The sequence below is a fragment of the Equus asinus genome, chromosome 10 (assembly GCF_041296235.1).
Source record: "Equus asinus isolate D_3611 breed Donkey chromosome 10, EquAss-T2T_v2, whole genome shotgun sequence".
NCBI lineage: Eukaryota > Metazoa > Chordata > Mammalia > Perissodactyla > Equidae > Equus > Equus asinus.
The window spans coordinates 58,083,771-58,100,209 of NC_091799.1; the positions used below are offsets into that span (position 1 = coordinate 58,083,771).

At 40.8% G+C, this 16,439-nt stretch overlaps 1 protein-coding gene across 9 annotated transcripts in view; it reads right to left on the reverse strand.

The window, feature by feature from the left end:
- The window catches only part of MAST4 (microtubule associated serine/threonine kinase family member 4), a 575,525-nt gene that overhangs the window by 273,342 nt on the left and 285,744 nt on the right, over positions 1-16,439 (reverse strand). The gene's annotated exons all lie outside the window — the stretch shown is intronic.

Sequence of the window (16,439 nt, forward strand, 5' to 3'; positions counted from 1 at the left end):
CCCGTAATGTAGCTTTCAGAAGTCCAGGTACTCAAGAATGATTACTTGATGACGATAATTATAGAATAGGAAGCAATGAGTCATCTGGCTATTTCAACTCAAAAAGAGTGCACTATAAATTTGAAAGACTGGAGTAAATTTGGTTTTTCATTCCCACAATTATCTTTCTTTCTTTCCTTCTCAGAGCTTGAGCATTATCTTTTGAAAGGTGTTTCCCCCTCTGCTTCGAACTCACCTTTCCTGTTCCCAATTTTTATTGGATCCTTAAAGGTTTGTCATGGACAATGGCCTCAGACCTTACTTCTAAAAAGTGCAATTTACTCCAACACAGCTTACAGAAAATGGCCTTGAGAGCAGCAGACTGCAGGGGAGGATGCTGCTTTAAATACAATATGCCTTACTTATTAACTGGCAGATATATTTTGATACAGAGTTACAATAACCATATCACAGTTTAATTGCAAGAAGAAACAATCAACAATTTTAGGAACAGAGTATCTTCTTCCTTCTCTCAATAGCTAATATTTTCTTTTCAAGGGCTGCAGGGTTCAGTGGTGAAACGCTTTCATTATTTTTGTTTGTTTCATTTTTCTCTTTAATCTTGGTTAGCCCCAAGAAATTATAGTGTTTGCTGAACTTGGCTCCCTGATTCTGAGATATAAATATACTTTCATTTACTAAAGCCCCTAATGACATGAGGAAAGTCTTTGACCAAGACAGTTTTCCTTGGGAACTGACATGTAAATAGAAAAACAATAAGTAATATTCTGTATGTGTATCTTTGGTTATGACAAGCACTGAGAAATTAGTTCTGTAGTCAGCTTTAAAAAAACAAAAGAAAAAAGAGAACTCCCTAGAAGTAATTGTTCACCAGATTGTTTTTTAGAAGAGAATTACTGAGACCCACTGCATAGCAAAGGGCCTGGAGCTCAGACAAGTAAACTGTGCTCTGTCCAGTACATTAATCTGACAGCAGCATAAAAAGAAAAGGAGGGCACCTCAAGTATTATCATTAATAACAGAAAAAAAAATAAGCTAGATGCTATTTCAGCTCTACATGCAAATAGATCACTCAGAAGATATACAAGAGAAAGGGCCAAATGAATGATCCCAAATAGTTCAATCAATCATATTCCACCAAATGACCTGACCATAAGCTGGTTGCCTTGCTCTGGGAAAAAACTGCTGAAACAGCAAGATAAGGGATAAAAACCAGCTCTGTTTTTAATCAGGTCTTTCCAATAGGTCTAGAATTATGAGTTCTAAACAAGAAGAAAGGTTACGGTGGGTAACCAGCACTGCTGCTCCACGGGACGGCAGCCGAGCTTCCAAGACGAGGAGCAGAGGACATTTAATAGGCCACTGTCAACTGACCTGGAGCTCCCACACTAACCAAGCTGAAGGAGCTAATCCACCTGACGGCTTGAATGTCAGGCTCGGGACTGGAAACTCAATTTGGTAGCAAATTGGAATCAGATGTGATGGTAATAAAGTGAGAGAAATGAATGTGCTGTGGCCAAGACCTTGTGAACAGTAGCTGCAAAAGGCTGCAAATACAGGAGGGCTCAGCCACTTGCAGGCTGAGTAAGGGGTGGCTGCTGCCCTAATGCGTGGGGCCCCCACGCTGATCCAGCTGCACCAGTCAGACGTAAATGACCAGCATCACAGCCTTTACTGCCTGGCCCCTGTGGTGCTTGGTGTGTGTGTGGTACTTTTATTAACAACAGGAAGAGGTCACTAACACACACTTAGATAATTAGAAGAGACATGTGGTATTAGTCCAAGTCCTAAACTAAAGCTTGTGCTTAGTCTCTTTGGAACATGTGTTAAAAATTTAGCGTCAGGTAAGAATTAGAGGAGGAAAGAAGAGGGGGAGAAAGGGAAAAAAGGGCAAGAAGTGCCAGTCTGAACTAAACAGTATATAATTATTAATCATCACAGGATTAAAGAAACTCATGTCATATTTAAGAATATCAACTTTTAAAATTATTTTCATTGATATTTATTTTTCAATGACTTTCATGTTTATTAGAATTGCTATATATCATTACTTGCTTGATATTATGATCTCCTTTGCCCTTTCTAAAAGTGCTAACTAGCAAATATGTATGTTGAAAATAAAGGAGAAGGAAAGTTAATCTTGCTTGAGAACCCTGCTATTTTCTTGTCATCTCTTGAGAATCCTGAAGACACATGAGGGTTCCTCAAATCCAGGAAGAGATTCTTGGAGAGTCCAGAAGAAAAGAGGGCCAAAACAAATGATTCTGCCCCTTTCCCCTGGCCAACCTCAGCCCCAAAAGGAGAAAATAACTTGTTTCATTCACAAAGGCAATAGAGAAAATTGCAATGCTTAATATGTACAAGCAATTTCCACATGGTAATTTAAAAATATATATACCGTTTAGTAAGTATTTAATAGTTATACATACACAAGCAAAATATGGCTACACATGCCATACGTGTTTAGGGAATCTTTGAACTATTCTTAACCGAGGAGTCAATTTATGATTTAAAAGAGAAAGGAGACTTACATATATTACAAATAACACATGTAGATACCCCCTCTTCCAAGAGGTGGAGCTTAATTCTCTTCCCCTTGAGAGTGGGCTGGATTTAGTGACTCACTTCCAAAAACAGAGTAGGGAAAGGCAAAAACAGCAACTTTTCAGCGGAGAAACTTGACAGACAAGCGATCAAGGTTAACAGCACCAGTGATAAATCACCTTGACAGCATGTGCCCCTGAGATGATGCGATGAGAAGGGACTTCACCTTTGTGGTATTCTCCCCCAAAATCTTTAACTCCAGCCTAATCCAGAAAAAACGTCAGGCAAACCCAAATTGAGGGCCATTCTACAAAACATCTGAGCAGTACTCTTCAACACTGTCAGAGGTGTGAAAAACAGGGAACAATTGAGAAACTGTCACAGATCAGAGGAGACTAAGGAGCAATAATGACTAAATGCAGTGAAGGATCCTGGACTGGATTCTGGATCATAGAAAGGACATTAGTAGAAAACCTGGTGATATCCTAACAAAGTTTGCAGCTTAGTTAGGAGTAATGTATTCATGTTAATTTCACAGTTTTGACAAAGGTATTAAGGTTATATAAGATGTTAACATTAGGGGAAACTAGTGGAAGGGTATACAGAAATTTTCTGAACTGTCTCACAACTTCTCTATAAGTCTAAAATTATTTCAAAAAAATTTTTAAATTTCTTTCTCTCAAAAGAGAAGAGAGGAAGGAAGGCTGGGGGTGGGGGTGTAAGATAGAAAACAGAAAGGATGAACAAATAAGTATCTAAATATTTGAAGCTGATTTTAAGGCAATATTTAACCCCAATTTTTTAGGAGGTTATAGAAATAGTCTAAGCGAGAGAAGACTGTGGCTAGCACCATCAGTGCAGATGGTGAGAAGCAGTCAGATTCGAGACAGGTTTTTACAGAATTTATGAAAGAACCAGATGTGGAATGTGAAACAGAAAGCAAGGAGGAATCAAAAGTTTTTGGCCTGAGCGAATGGAGTTTGAGGGAAGAACAGTTGTGTTTGGATATGTTACATCCAAGATGTCTATAAGAATTCGAAATAGAAATTTCCAAACAAGTGGTTGGACATATGAACCTGGGTTCAGGAGAGAGGTCGGGGCTGGAAATAAACTACGGAATCATTACCATACAAGATGCTATGTAAAATCAGGGCTGGACAAGATAGGAGAAGAGAGAACAGACAGGAACAGGATAAGAGGCACAGTTTACACAGGGCCACGAGCGCGTCCACATTTAAAATCTACAAGCGGGGAGAATTTTGATACACATTGGTAAATGCGTTGTACTGCGCAGCAGCTGGGGTTCTTAAAAACAACAAAAACTGAATAAGGCTAGGAAGTAAAAAAATCTACCAGCTCTCATACAGGTGACAGGACAAGTGACAGGTGACACAGACAAGGTCAGAAAATGGGCAGGAACCAAGAAATTAAACCCCAGAGAAGATGGCCACACCGGGAAACAGCCCAATTTGGACACCCCTGCAGGTGAACATTCCACTCGAGCTCAGAGCCCAGGAAGGAGCTCTGAACCGTCCCTCATCACTCCTGGCAGGCTCCCATTCCCTGTGGCTGTCGGCATGGTCACACCTGGGTCTCTGCCTCAGCTGCCTAGGGAGCAGGAAAAAGGAATACTGGCTCCCTCCTCAATCACGGTGGGAGGTGGGGCCAAGTCTACCAAGATTCATACTCCAGAAAAAGAAAGAGGACCTGGAAGTTCCAGAACTTGCACTCCCTCCAAAAACAACAACAAAAAAAACCCACCCCCAACCCTCCCACAAATAGAACGGCTATGTCTAGGACACATCCTTCCCCCACTACTTTCTAGAAGCCGTAGATCTAAAGTTCATGTATTTTCCCATTATCATCATTCCTTAAGTAGTCATTGGTGGCCTCGCCCCATCGTGGAGGGTTACTACAACCATTCTGCACTGACAGATGAACTATTAATCCAGGGAGAGACCTCAAAGGGCCGAGACGTGCAAGGCAGTGTATCAGGCACTGTCAGGGACACACAAGGAAACAGAATAAAACATATTTAAAAGCTGGTTGGGGAAACACACACACACAAAACAAAAGAGATGTCACCAGGTGTAAGACTATACAGCATAACTTGAATGTGTAAATGCTAACAGGGGAGAGAAAATAAAAGGGGTTGAGGTAATTCAGCTCAAGCAGTGGTTCTGAATGCAGCCTGGCTACACGTTAATGTCACCCAGGGAGCTTTCCGAAATAGCACCACCTGAACCCCAGCCCTGGAGACCTACAGAGAGGGCTGTTTGTATACATTGTTTCGCCGAGGTTGAGACTTTTAAGTCCCCTTAAGGACTCTTAGTTTGCATAAACCGTTTGCCTTTGGATTTTTTTTCTTTATGAAATACCTCTTCTAGCTGTCACTATAGTAGCGGAGTTTTAGGTTTTCAGTTCTTTCTTTCTTTCTTTCTTTTTTTAGGAAGAGTAGCCCTGAGCTAACTACAACCAATCCTCCTCTTTTTTTGCTGAGGAAGACTGGCCCTGAGCTAACATCCATGCCCATCTTCCTCCACTTTATATGTGGGACGCCTACCACAGCATGGCGTTTGCCAAGCGGTGCCATGTCCGCACCTGGGATCTGAACCGGCGAACCCTGGACTGCAGAGAAACAGAACGTGAGAACTTAACTGCTGCACCACCGGGCCAGCCCAGGTTTTCAGTTATTTCCTTTGCAAGTGGGAAGTATTGTAGGACAAAAAAAGGTACCCCAAATGGAACCCTCCCTAGCTGATAAGAGTGTAAAATTAGCTAGCGGTCTAGGCTCATCTGGGGATTAGTTCTCTTAAAGAAATGCTTTCGGCCCCATTTTTCTGGCCTCCATTTCGGAGAGGCACTTGTGAAGACAGAAGCAGAGGACAGCAAAGTTCATGCCACAGAACCAGAGCTTACAGAAGGCTTGAGTCTGAATCAGAGCAGCAGGCAAAACCAGCCCATGTTCAAACAACCCTTGAAAAATCCAGTGAACTGCCCCATTGACTACATGGTTTTCTGTATATAAACCTGTACCATAAAGCTGGAAGGCAGGGGGTAGACCTCTACAGATATGCTTGGACATTCAAACCATTCAATCTGTAAAACACCACTAATATCCCTTAGCAGGAGTGTGAGATGGGTGGAGAATCCTAAAGGATCTCTCCTTTCTTGTAGGTTTTATTTCATGCTATTTTTATATCTATAACCAGAATGCACTATAATGTATTTATTTGTGGTAGTAAAGTTCAACAAAGTAAACCACAAAAGGTACACACAAAACGCTTGCTGGGTAAAAATGTTTACTTGATCAAAACCACATACTCACTTTCTTTGAAAAATAGAAGAAAACAGTTACCATCTTCCTTGCTTTCCAGGTTGGGTTTTTTTGGTCTTGAACCCAAATAAATAGCTTTCATCCTCAAGACTCGGCATTAGTTTCACAGGAGTTTTTCATAGACAAAGTTTCTCAGTCACGATATGAGTGTCTGCCTCTTTTGGCCTTCTAAGATCTTATTAAAAACTGAGTCTATGAATTTCATGATGAAATCACCTGGCTGTCTGGCAGGATATTCATCTTCCTGTGGAAAGCCCACAGGAGACAAGCAATTGCCCAGGGTCACAAAGCCAAGAGATGGCGGAAGCGAAGTCTGAACCTGTGTCATCCAGTTCCAATGTCTTCCGCTACCCTCCACTGTGAAAATACCAGCGATGGGACAGAGAGGTGACGTGAGCGACTGAGAGAGGGAATTTGAATGAATACACAAGCAGAGAGGGTTGGCATGAACAATAAAAAAAAGAGGGCAGTCTTTGCTCTCAAGAGGAAGACAAGCAGTGTACAGTGAAAACAGGTACCTGTTAAAGAAGAGCCAAGAAAAACTGAAGCAATTCACTTGGGGTTCTGTAATTTCGGAAACAACAGAATGCAAAATCTTCTGTCTGCCAAGAGTGAGGGCAAGGGGCATGTGTGGGGATTAAAGCAAGTGAAATGGGGTTCCTTTATTCAATCACATGTTTTTTAGTAAAGTCTGATGTGGCAGGTGCTGTGCCAGGCACTGGGGATAAAGGACTTCAGTTGCTGTAAAATAGTGTGGAAGGTCCTGGAATAGGGGTCTTTTCAAAGTATGCAATAGTACCAATGTGGGGGGGGGGGTGATCAGTTTTCTTTGAGGAGGGTCAGGACTGTTTCTTGCCCAACAACGCTCCCTATTATTTAGGACACAAAATCTGGTGGAACTGACACTATTCTCAACCTCAAGGCTTAGCTCAGGTCAAGTGAAGCTAATGACAAAGTTTATTGCCTCTGCCAAAGTAACTGGTTTCAAGATGGCAGATGATTCAATCTGGAAAAACAAGATGCAAAACAATGTTTGCTCTGGGCTCCTGGGAAAGAACTCCCTCCTTTTCTGAGAGAGCTGGCAGGAAAGAAGGAGCATTAACCTGGGGAAGCTAATGGTGGCCACAGGGTAGACACCGAAAGTGCCAGAGAAGAAAGATAGCTAGAAACTGGGTCTTGGGTGATGTCTTCAAAACAATGGGTTGGAAGCTTGCCTATACCTGGATTTCTCAGTTACATGAGCCAATCGAGTCCCTTTATTGTTTAAACCAGTTGAACTTGTGTTTTCTGTTCCCTGCGATTCAAATATTCCCAAGTGACACAATACTTGAGCCTTTTCTCTGGCAGCCTCTGGGAGTTGGCCAAGCAGCCTCAGGGGTGGGCGAGGAAACGGGCATTCCAGAGAGGGAACAGATGTAGCAAGACAGGGTGGAGTGAAACAGTCCACAGCTCTTAGTAAACTTGGAATGGCTGGAACAGAGGTGGAAAGAAAAACCCAACAGGACATGAGAATGGAGGCAGCGATAGGACCAAACCAGAGGAGGTTTCTGGAAGAGTCTGCATTTATCCTATAGGCAATGCGGGAGCTCATGGAACATTTTAAATAGGAGAATGAGATGGTCAAGTCTACATGCTAAAAAAGATCACTCTGGCATCAGGGTGTCAAAGAGTAAATGGGAAGGAATCAGGAAGCTTATTCAGCTGTCCAGGAAGCAAGAAAGGGAGGGCGGGGCGGGGACAGATTCAAGAGAGACAGGTGTGTACAGGATCTACAGGAGCTGAGAAGAAATACCTAACTTCTGGGAAGCTTTAAACCTTAGGAGCTAAGGGCAAGGTGCCATTTCAGAGATTAGGAAAAAGGGCTGGCCAAAAGCCCTGAGGGCCTTTCAGCAGTTAAATCATGGAAACCTGAACATGGAGGAGGGGACAGCAGAAGCTCTTCAGCTAGACCAGGGGTCCCTGAGGGGCAGGAACAGGAGATAAGTTGCAAAGTAAGACAAGAGCAAAGGTCACAGCCCAGGTCTTTCTTGCATGAAAATTAAAATCCCTTTTCCAAGTTAAAATTTTTACATAAATGGTGGGAACTGTTTTTCTTTACTAAGCTCACCTGCCTCCATTCACTTAATGGCAGCATCTAACATTTCCGGCGTGGTGACATACATTACTTTATTGAATCTTCATTATTGTTTCCATTTTACACAACTGAGGCACAAACAGGTTGTGCAGCTCACACAAGGTCACGGGGTTGGTAAATGGCTTAGCTTGTCTCTGAATCCACAACAGCCTGAGTGCAGAGCAGTACAATTATGTTTCATCACTAAGTAAGACCTGGTACATTTGCATCATGGACCTCCTTCGTGAAGGCCATCAAGCTGCTTTCACAGTTGACACACTGGCAATCACTCTTAGAAAGGAGTGATACAACACGGGTCTTTGAGCTCTTTCTAAGCAAATTTCACACTCAAATTATTTTTATAGACTCTGATATTATTTGAAGCAAAGCTTTGCAAACACATTACTTTTAACACAGACCTTTTAAGGCAGAAAAGCGTAACAAGTCAAATAATCAGCTAACCCCAAGTAAATGAGCAAATGTAACAAACTTCCTTTCCAGCCAATTACGATGGTTTTTGATGCTTCCTAACATGTTACACCCTTGATGTCAAAAAATCAAGCTTGGGAATCAGATGTTTGTATATATACCGCCTTTCAATTCAGTATTATAGAAGAGAAACCTGCCTCCTCAGTCAACATTTCCACACTTCTCTGTGGGGTTTGCTGAGTAATAACTAGTACTTCTAGTAATAACATCTCCAGTTTATTGAGCGTTTACTGTATACTAAAGGAAGTGCCTTTATTTCCTCAAGGATAATAGCTTCCAGCCCACAGTCCCATTGTATTTTACGTGCTCATTTTGTTCTCAAAAAACAAAAAACTGTCTCTTTCAAGCAAAAGTGTGTCATTTTAGAAAATAAGGAAACTTGTTTTGCTCAAATCAGAGGAGCCACAGTTCTTCACAACAAAAGAAGCTAAACAAGAAAATATATATCAGATCAACCAAACTTTACACCAAGAAAAACCCCCTGCTTATTCAAGCCATTTGTATACTTCATAGTGATTAAATGAACAAGATTCAGGTATATCTTATATTCTAACGCAAGTCAATGCTACAAAGCGTCCTCGAAAAACGTCCTTAACTCCTCTAAGATTCAGTTTCCTAAATAATAAAATGAGAATATTACAGTTTGTCACCAGGTGTTGAGAAGATTACGAGAACACACATCCTGCATTCAGCACTGTTCCTCGCCACGAGGGCACCCGACATGTCAGCCCTCCCTACTGATGCGCACTACTCCCATTAGACAGGCGCCCAGGGCACAAGGGAAGAGCTCTGAGAGAGAGAAATGGGTAACACGGAAGAGCTGGTGTGCAGCCACGCCCTCCCATCCCCCCGCCCCCCAGATGTAGGACCTGGCACAGTTCTGGAAGACAACTGGAAGATTCAAAGTCAACAGGCTTATGTGAAATCACACACCCTGCTACTAATGATCAGGACAACTCCTTTAGCAGAAAGAGAGCAAACACAAAGGCTAGATATTTAGAATTTTAATTGCCTTTAAGACAGTACACATTTGGAGGGCCATCAGGACTATAAAATCAAGGTCAGCCTGGACAAGTTTTGTGATTTTCTTTTCTCCCTTAGAAGAGACTTATGAAGGCTCTTGATAAATACCCGTATCAGCCCTGCCACTTAACTACGTTTCTTGTTCCCTGGGAAAGCCTGTGACCTACAGCGAGCTGAGATAAAAAGGCAACACTGCACAGCTGTGCCCCACAAGGCTTCACAATTTTTTTCAGTTCTTCCATCCATTACCAGCAAATTACAGTGAATTCAAAATATTGATCTGCACACCCCTATATGGGAAGAAAGTTACCATCGACTTTTATTGCTTATTGTTGGGTACGATTCTCTGGAATCGATAAAAGCTACAATGTTCATAAGCTTCTAAAAAGCTAGTTAACATAGTGGATATGAGACACCTCTTAGGATCACTATAAATCTACAGGATTCTTCAACAGAACAGCAGCAAACATCTTCAATGTTCAAAAGCCTTACTTGATTTTAGAATCTTCTCATTACCCAGGAAGATGCCTTGGGAAACAAGTCTGCTTCAATGACTGGCAATAAAAATTAAGCAACTAGAAAGACCCCTGCTTAACAGATTTTCACTTTTACCTTTTGGTTCTCTTGCATTTTGCACACTGACATCACTGCCCACCGAAATCCATCATTAAGAGATGCGATCATTTAAAAAAAAATATATCTTAGCCCAGATTAAGGTAAGTTTTCTTCACAGTGGTTTCTAGGTTCCATCAAAAGAGCCAGTTTGCCCATAAACAACATTTCAAACGCCCTTAAAGAATCAATATCCTTTTATGAACCAATTTTTAAAAATCAGATAATAATTTGAAGTTTCCATTAAAATTACAGACAACCTTAATACAAAAAGAAAAGGGCTTTTCGTAGAACCAGGAAACAGAACTGGATGAGACTATTTGACCAGTGATAGTGAATTTATTCAGCTGAGATTAATCATTTTTATTCACTAAGGACACCTCGCTCGTAGTTTATCTAGCAGTCATTCTTCTGAAAGCCCATTTTAGTGTAGAAATTTACTGGCAAATCAGCTCAAGGGAGCTCTCGAAGTGCTATATGAAGCTAATACCCATAGTCTGCTTTCTTCTGACCACTCTTCTCCATCTAAATGCAAAAGACAACACTTAAAATGTACATATAAAACATATGAGGGCGATGGACGATTAATGACGCACATATTCAAATAATCAATAATGTGACTTAAGCCTTTAATGGTACTGAAATTTATTGCAAAGAGGTCACAGAATAAAACAAACAATTGGCTTGTAGAGGATATATTTTACTTAGTAAGTAACAGGTCCTATTTGTTAAAGGGTATGCTATCCATCATTTTTTGAAGTATTTTCTCCAACATGCTATTTCATATAACATCAACTAGAAGTATGCTGGAATTGGGAATCCAAAGACTGAAGAACCAGGTTACGTGGGATTCCCTGTTTCCCACTTCCCACCTTCCCCTCCATCCACACTATGAAAACTGGTGTTGCTGCGGCTGTTGTCACAGGGCTAGAAAGCAGCCTTGGTCTAGTAAGGGCCAGGCTCTGTGCTACACATTTGCTCCCAAAGGATTTCTTTTAAGCCTTACCCCTAGCCTGCAATTACACGAAGGCTTTCCACCACTCCCCCCAACCACCTTTTTATTAAGAAATAATTGACATACATCACTATATAAGTTTAAGGCACCACTATTTCCTCTAATGGGAAAATTGAATCTTGAAAAACTTACATTGTGATTTGCCCGAGGTCAGAGCCCTCATGCTAAGAACAGCAGAGCAAAGAGAAAAGCGGCCTGGACGACACTGTTTCCCATGCTGCACCAGCCCTGGACACTCAACCAACAAACACTTTTATTTGAGAAATAACAAATCTTGATTTATTTATTTATTAACAAAGCCTCTATTAGTTGAGTTTCCTGCTATTTGCAGCTAAATAAATTCCTGATACTCTCCAAAAATAGTACCGAACTTCGCAAGTCAGCTTTGGACCAGTGTATCCAAAGGCACACCAGGTGTCAAGAGGGCCCTGGCACCATCAACTCCAAGCATTAGCAGGCTAGTGCTTGTTACCCAAAGAAACTGACCAAATGTTCCTGAAATCATGATTGGGTTCCATGAGAAACAAAAGCCTTGGAAATACTGATTACAGATCTGTCGATGTGGTTCCTTTTTCCAAAATAGATTTGGGAGGGCTGCACAGTGTATGTTAATGACTTTGAAGTTAACCAAAGAGACTCCAAACTCTATGGCATCAAATTTGTGACAGTTAATTAGCAGAAAATATTACAGGGCGGTGAAGATTTTGCCTTTTTTTTTTTTTAATGCATCAAAAGCAATAACAGCTCTGGGGTTTTAATTGCTTCTTCCCAAAGACTGAATTCTGCTCTCACTGGCGAAGACAGAATCCTTCCCTCAGTCAAAATGATCCCTTGTGAAGTTTTGGATCACAAGGACTACAACAAGGGTAGACATTTAAATTTGAGACCCAAAAAAGTTTTCATAAGGTGGCCTCTTATTTATTTTTTTTCTGAGGAAGATTGGCCCTGAGCTAACATCTGTTGCCATTCTTCCTCTTTTTGCTTGAGGAAGAGTGGCCCTGAGCTAACATCTGTTGCCAATCTTCCTCTATTTTCTATGTGGGTTGCCACCGCAGCATGGCCACCAATGAGTGGTGTAGGTCCTCACCTAAGATCTGAACCCAGGCTGCTGAGGTGGAGCACGCCAAACTTAACCACTAGGCCATGGGGCCAGCCCCTGGGTGGCATCTTATTTTTGTTAACAAAAAAGATTAACTAGTTTCCAAGCAGAAAGATTTTTTCCCCTTATCATAGCTGAATGCTGCCATGTGTAATTCAGGAGTGAGCTCAGTGGTTCCCATTTTGGTTTCTATTACACTAATTAGGTTCTTCCAAGGAAAAATAAAAAGTCTACTCGAAGTCACTGTACCGACATGATGACCGCATTCCACAGAAACTGTGTGTTCTAACGGTGAATTACACCAGCTTGCCTTGGAAACTTGAAACTGATAGTTGATTCTGGATTCCTGACTACAGAATCAAAGTAAAACAACAACAGTAAAAGCTGACAATACTATAAAATAGTATTAACAAAGAGGGCAAATTAACTTTAGAACACTGAAGAATACAAAGTTATAGGCAGCCTAAACTACCTTTCAAAGCCACACTATTTAGACAAGCTGGTAAATTTGCACTAATGCTTTTAAATGGTTCTGTCACTTTAAGTGCTAAAGAAAGAAAACCAAGTACAAAAAGAGAAAGAATTATACTGAAGTGAACTATATATCAATCAGAAAAAAACACTAGCTAAGAAAACAGACTGTTAAAGAACTCTGTTTATTCAGATATAATAGACGTCTAACATTGTTTAAGTTTAAGGTGTACAACACATTGATTTGATACATTTATATTGCAATATGATTGCTATTGTAGCATTTCCTGACACGTCTACCATGTCACATAATTATCATTCCTTCTGGTGGTACGAACAATTACAACGTAGTTTCTTAGCAAGCTCAGTGTTTATAACACAGTTTTGTGGTGCATAATCTCCATACTGTGTATTTGGTCTGCAGGACTTATGCATCTCCTAGGTGCAAGGATGTGCCCTTAAACAGTGCTCCCATCCCCCACCCGCTCCTGCCCCTAGTAACCACCCTTCCTCTGTTTGAGTTCAGTTTTTTTTAGATTCTACATATAAGAGATCATATGTCTCTTTTAAAGAAAGAATCTAAATCTAAAAATCGTATGTGCTAACTGCTACACACTAACTGAGTTAAGATGCTAACCCACGAGTCCTTAGGGCCACCAGGATGAACGAGTTGGGGTAGCAGAGCCTCAGGGAGGCAGCCAGGCAGAGTGGCTCAGAAAACTGGCTTAGGAGTATGGCCTTGAGCAATCTACTTACCCTCTCTGTGGCCTCCTTCCCTCACTAGAAATTACAGGTAATAAGACCTCATACTGTCATCGTGAGGTTTAAATGAAATAATACATAAAAGGACCTAGAACAGTGACTGGCGCACATCAAGCAGGCTAATACTAGGTTATTGTTCTGTCTGAAATATTCATGCACAAATCTGACATTGCAACCTGAGGTTTTGCAATTTGAAAGTATAAAGTGTTCATCTACATAATAGGTACTTATGCTGATGTATCTTCTGTGCACCAAAGGACAGATGAAAACTAGCAATAAATCTAAATATTCTCTCAGCCTATTTGAATGAAAGCTTAGAGAATCTATCCTTGAATTCTTTATTGATACTCTCAGGTGCTTTCTAAATGAATTCTGCTACTCTAAAACTAAGCCAAAATAGGTTAGCTGGGCAGTTGTAATTGCCCTTTATCAAGCATGAAGTCCATCTCAATGAAAAGCAAACCTCTTAGAAAGCCAGATTCCATTTTTATCTACACACATGCTAACCAAGTTGGCATATGTTCCAAGCATCCTATAGTGTATATTTTAAGTAGACTCTTCTCACCTCGTGGAGCTTTCATTAAATTACAAGAGAAAAATTCTCTCTTGCTATGACCAGAATAATGCTAGATTTGTTGTCTACTGTGTTTGTATTCTGTATTTTTCTCAGCCTACCTTTCATCAATAAATAACAGTGTTGCTTTAACTAAAAAGTGTGGAAAATTCTGATTGAATTTTCCACTTCAAAGTACACAAAATCATTTCATCTAACATGCTGTGTTAGAAAATCTATGCTCCGTTCTGACCTCCTGTTGCAGTCTATTTCAAGTATTGGTGATGCACCGCATCACACTGCATGGCTGCTGAAGTAGAGTAAACATATTGACTGAGAAATGTTTTGAAAAACCCCTATTCCACATAGATCCCAGCTACTGTCAAAAATCACAATAACGCTTGCATTCTGTCTGTGCAAGAGCATGACGGAGCTCTAGCAGAAATTCCCACAATAAATAAAACCAGCTACTTGCATAACAACTCTCCCTCTAAGCAGGACTGCGCCGGGCTAGGGGCTAGAGGGAAGGGGGGGCAAGACTCAGCCCAAATAATATGCTCAGAGGTGTATGAGAGAAGATGTTATTAACTATGCCCTTCCTTTAACCTATCTGCAAGGTTAAAATAAAATTTAGCAGAAGAGATTACCACGACCAGTGAGAAGGCACAACTCAGCCGGCAGGCAAGGAACATATGGAAGAAAAGGTAACATATTGATTGACCTTTCCTTCCAATTGCAGTCTAGGCAGCTAGCTGTCTTTTTTCATTTGGGAGGATATGACAGCTGACCTAGCTTCTTTTCCCGGACTAGCAAACTCAGACAGTCCTTGGACAACTTATGCCACTGAGACCAGTCTATACCTACAATGGTATGGCACTACAACATTAACGCTGTCGTAAATAGAAGATCCTAAGGAGTACCCCTGTAATCAGATAGGCTTCTGGATTATAGCTCTTCCTTCCTCCAAAAGTGCAAGCTCCCTTATCAGAAAGCAGTGGGAAAGATGTTTTCCAGGTGTACAGAATGGCAGCCAATATGAATTATTCATATTCCCTGAAATAAAGAGCAACAGAGTCCATTTAACTCAACATTTCCAAAAGAACTTTGTTAATGGTATACTCGATAAGAAAAAAGTTCCTTGGCAAAAGGTTCTGTATTCAAATAAGTTTGAGAAACACCTAGTTAAACATAGCCCAAAGATTTTACTTACTGCAAGATTTCCCCAAGATCTTTACAATTATTAGCATTTTATTTAACAAGAGCAAGGGACAAGGTCTGCAGTGTTCCCCAAATTAATGGGACTATGGAACACTTTTGGGGGAAACACCAGTCAGGCACGTACACAGAGTATGCTTTGAGAAATGTAGGTTTAACTGAGCCTTCATTTTAGTACACTGATAGGATGACCATAAAAGCAGAGAGCAAATTACTGCCACGTAATATACCAGTGACTGCACTTAGTAACTGAATTTCACAGTCTTGCGTTGCACCATGATGAAAGAGGTAGGTGCCCTGTGCTGTAATTCAATAGTGTCTCCTAGCACATCCTGCAAGACTGCACAACAAATCCAAGACAAGACTGAAAACAAGAGCTACACAAACAGATCCGTTGTGTAACACAGTGATCAAATTTCTAAAGAACAAAGCATAAAAACACATCACTGCCACACCATAGGCCTATAGTTCACGTGAAAGATAAACCCAGTAAACAAGAACCATTACCATTTCCATGTGTTTCTAACAGTGACAGAATAACAGAAATGGGCCCCTATTTATCAATGGCCAAGGCTTATCTTTGTTCTCTTTTCCCTTTTGGCAAATTTCCTGATCTCCTTGGACACATTTCCTATTTATGAGACTTCCACTTAGGCTGTAGACAATTGCAAGAGACCATTTCTCTCAACAACATGAATGAAGCTATGAAGAAAAGCTGGAAATGAAAAGTATGCTGTGATTTTGACTGGTTACTCCCTTAACCACTATGGCAGATTCCACATCCTCCTGCCATTCCACCATGGCTGAGAGCTAGCCAGGCCTCTTCCTTCCTTTCAAGAGTGTACTACCTTCTGAAATTTACTTTTTTAAGGTTTACTTATGACCTTAGCTTTTTAAATGATTTTTTAAACTACAATTTTGTAGCTTATCCAACTTGTTTTGATTGTTAAGGTAACAGCAATGGTCGCTTGTCATTGTCTACATCCTAAATGGAAGAGGAAGCCTCAGAAATAGGACATTTTGCTTCTTCATGTATCTAGAATTTTGAGTAGGTACCAAACATTTGGAATAAAAGAATAATAGAAACTGAGGTAAATAATATTTAGCTCCAGAAAAAGTGTGTCTCTTCTATGTCACACCACTTGAGCAGGGGTGCTGAGTCATTCTGCTCTCTACTTGAGCCGGTTCTGAGTATTGTTGCAAGCT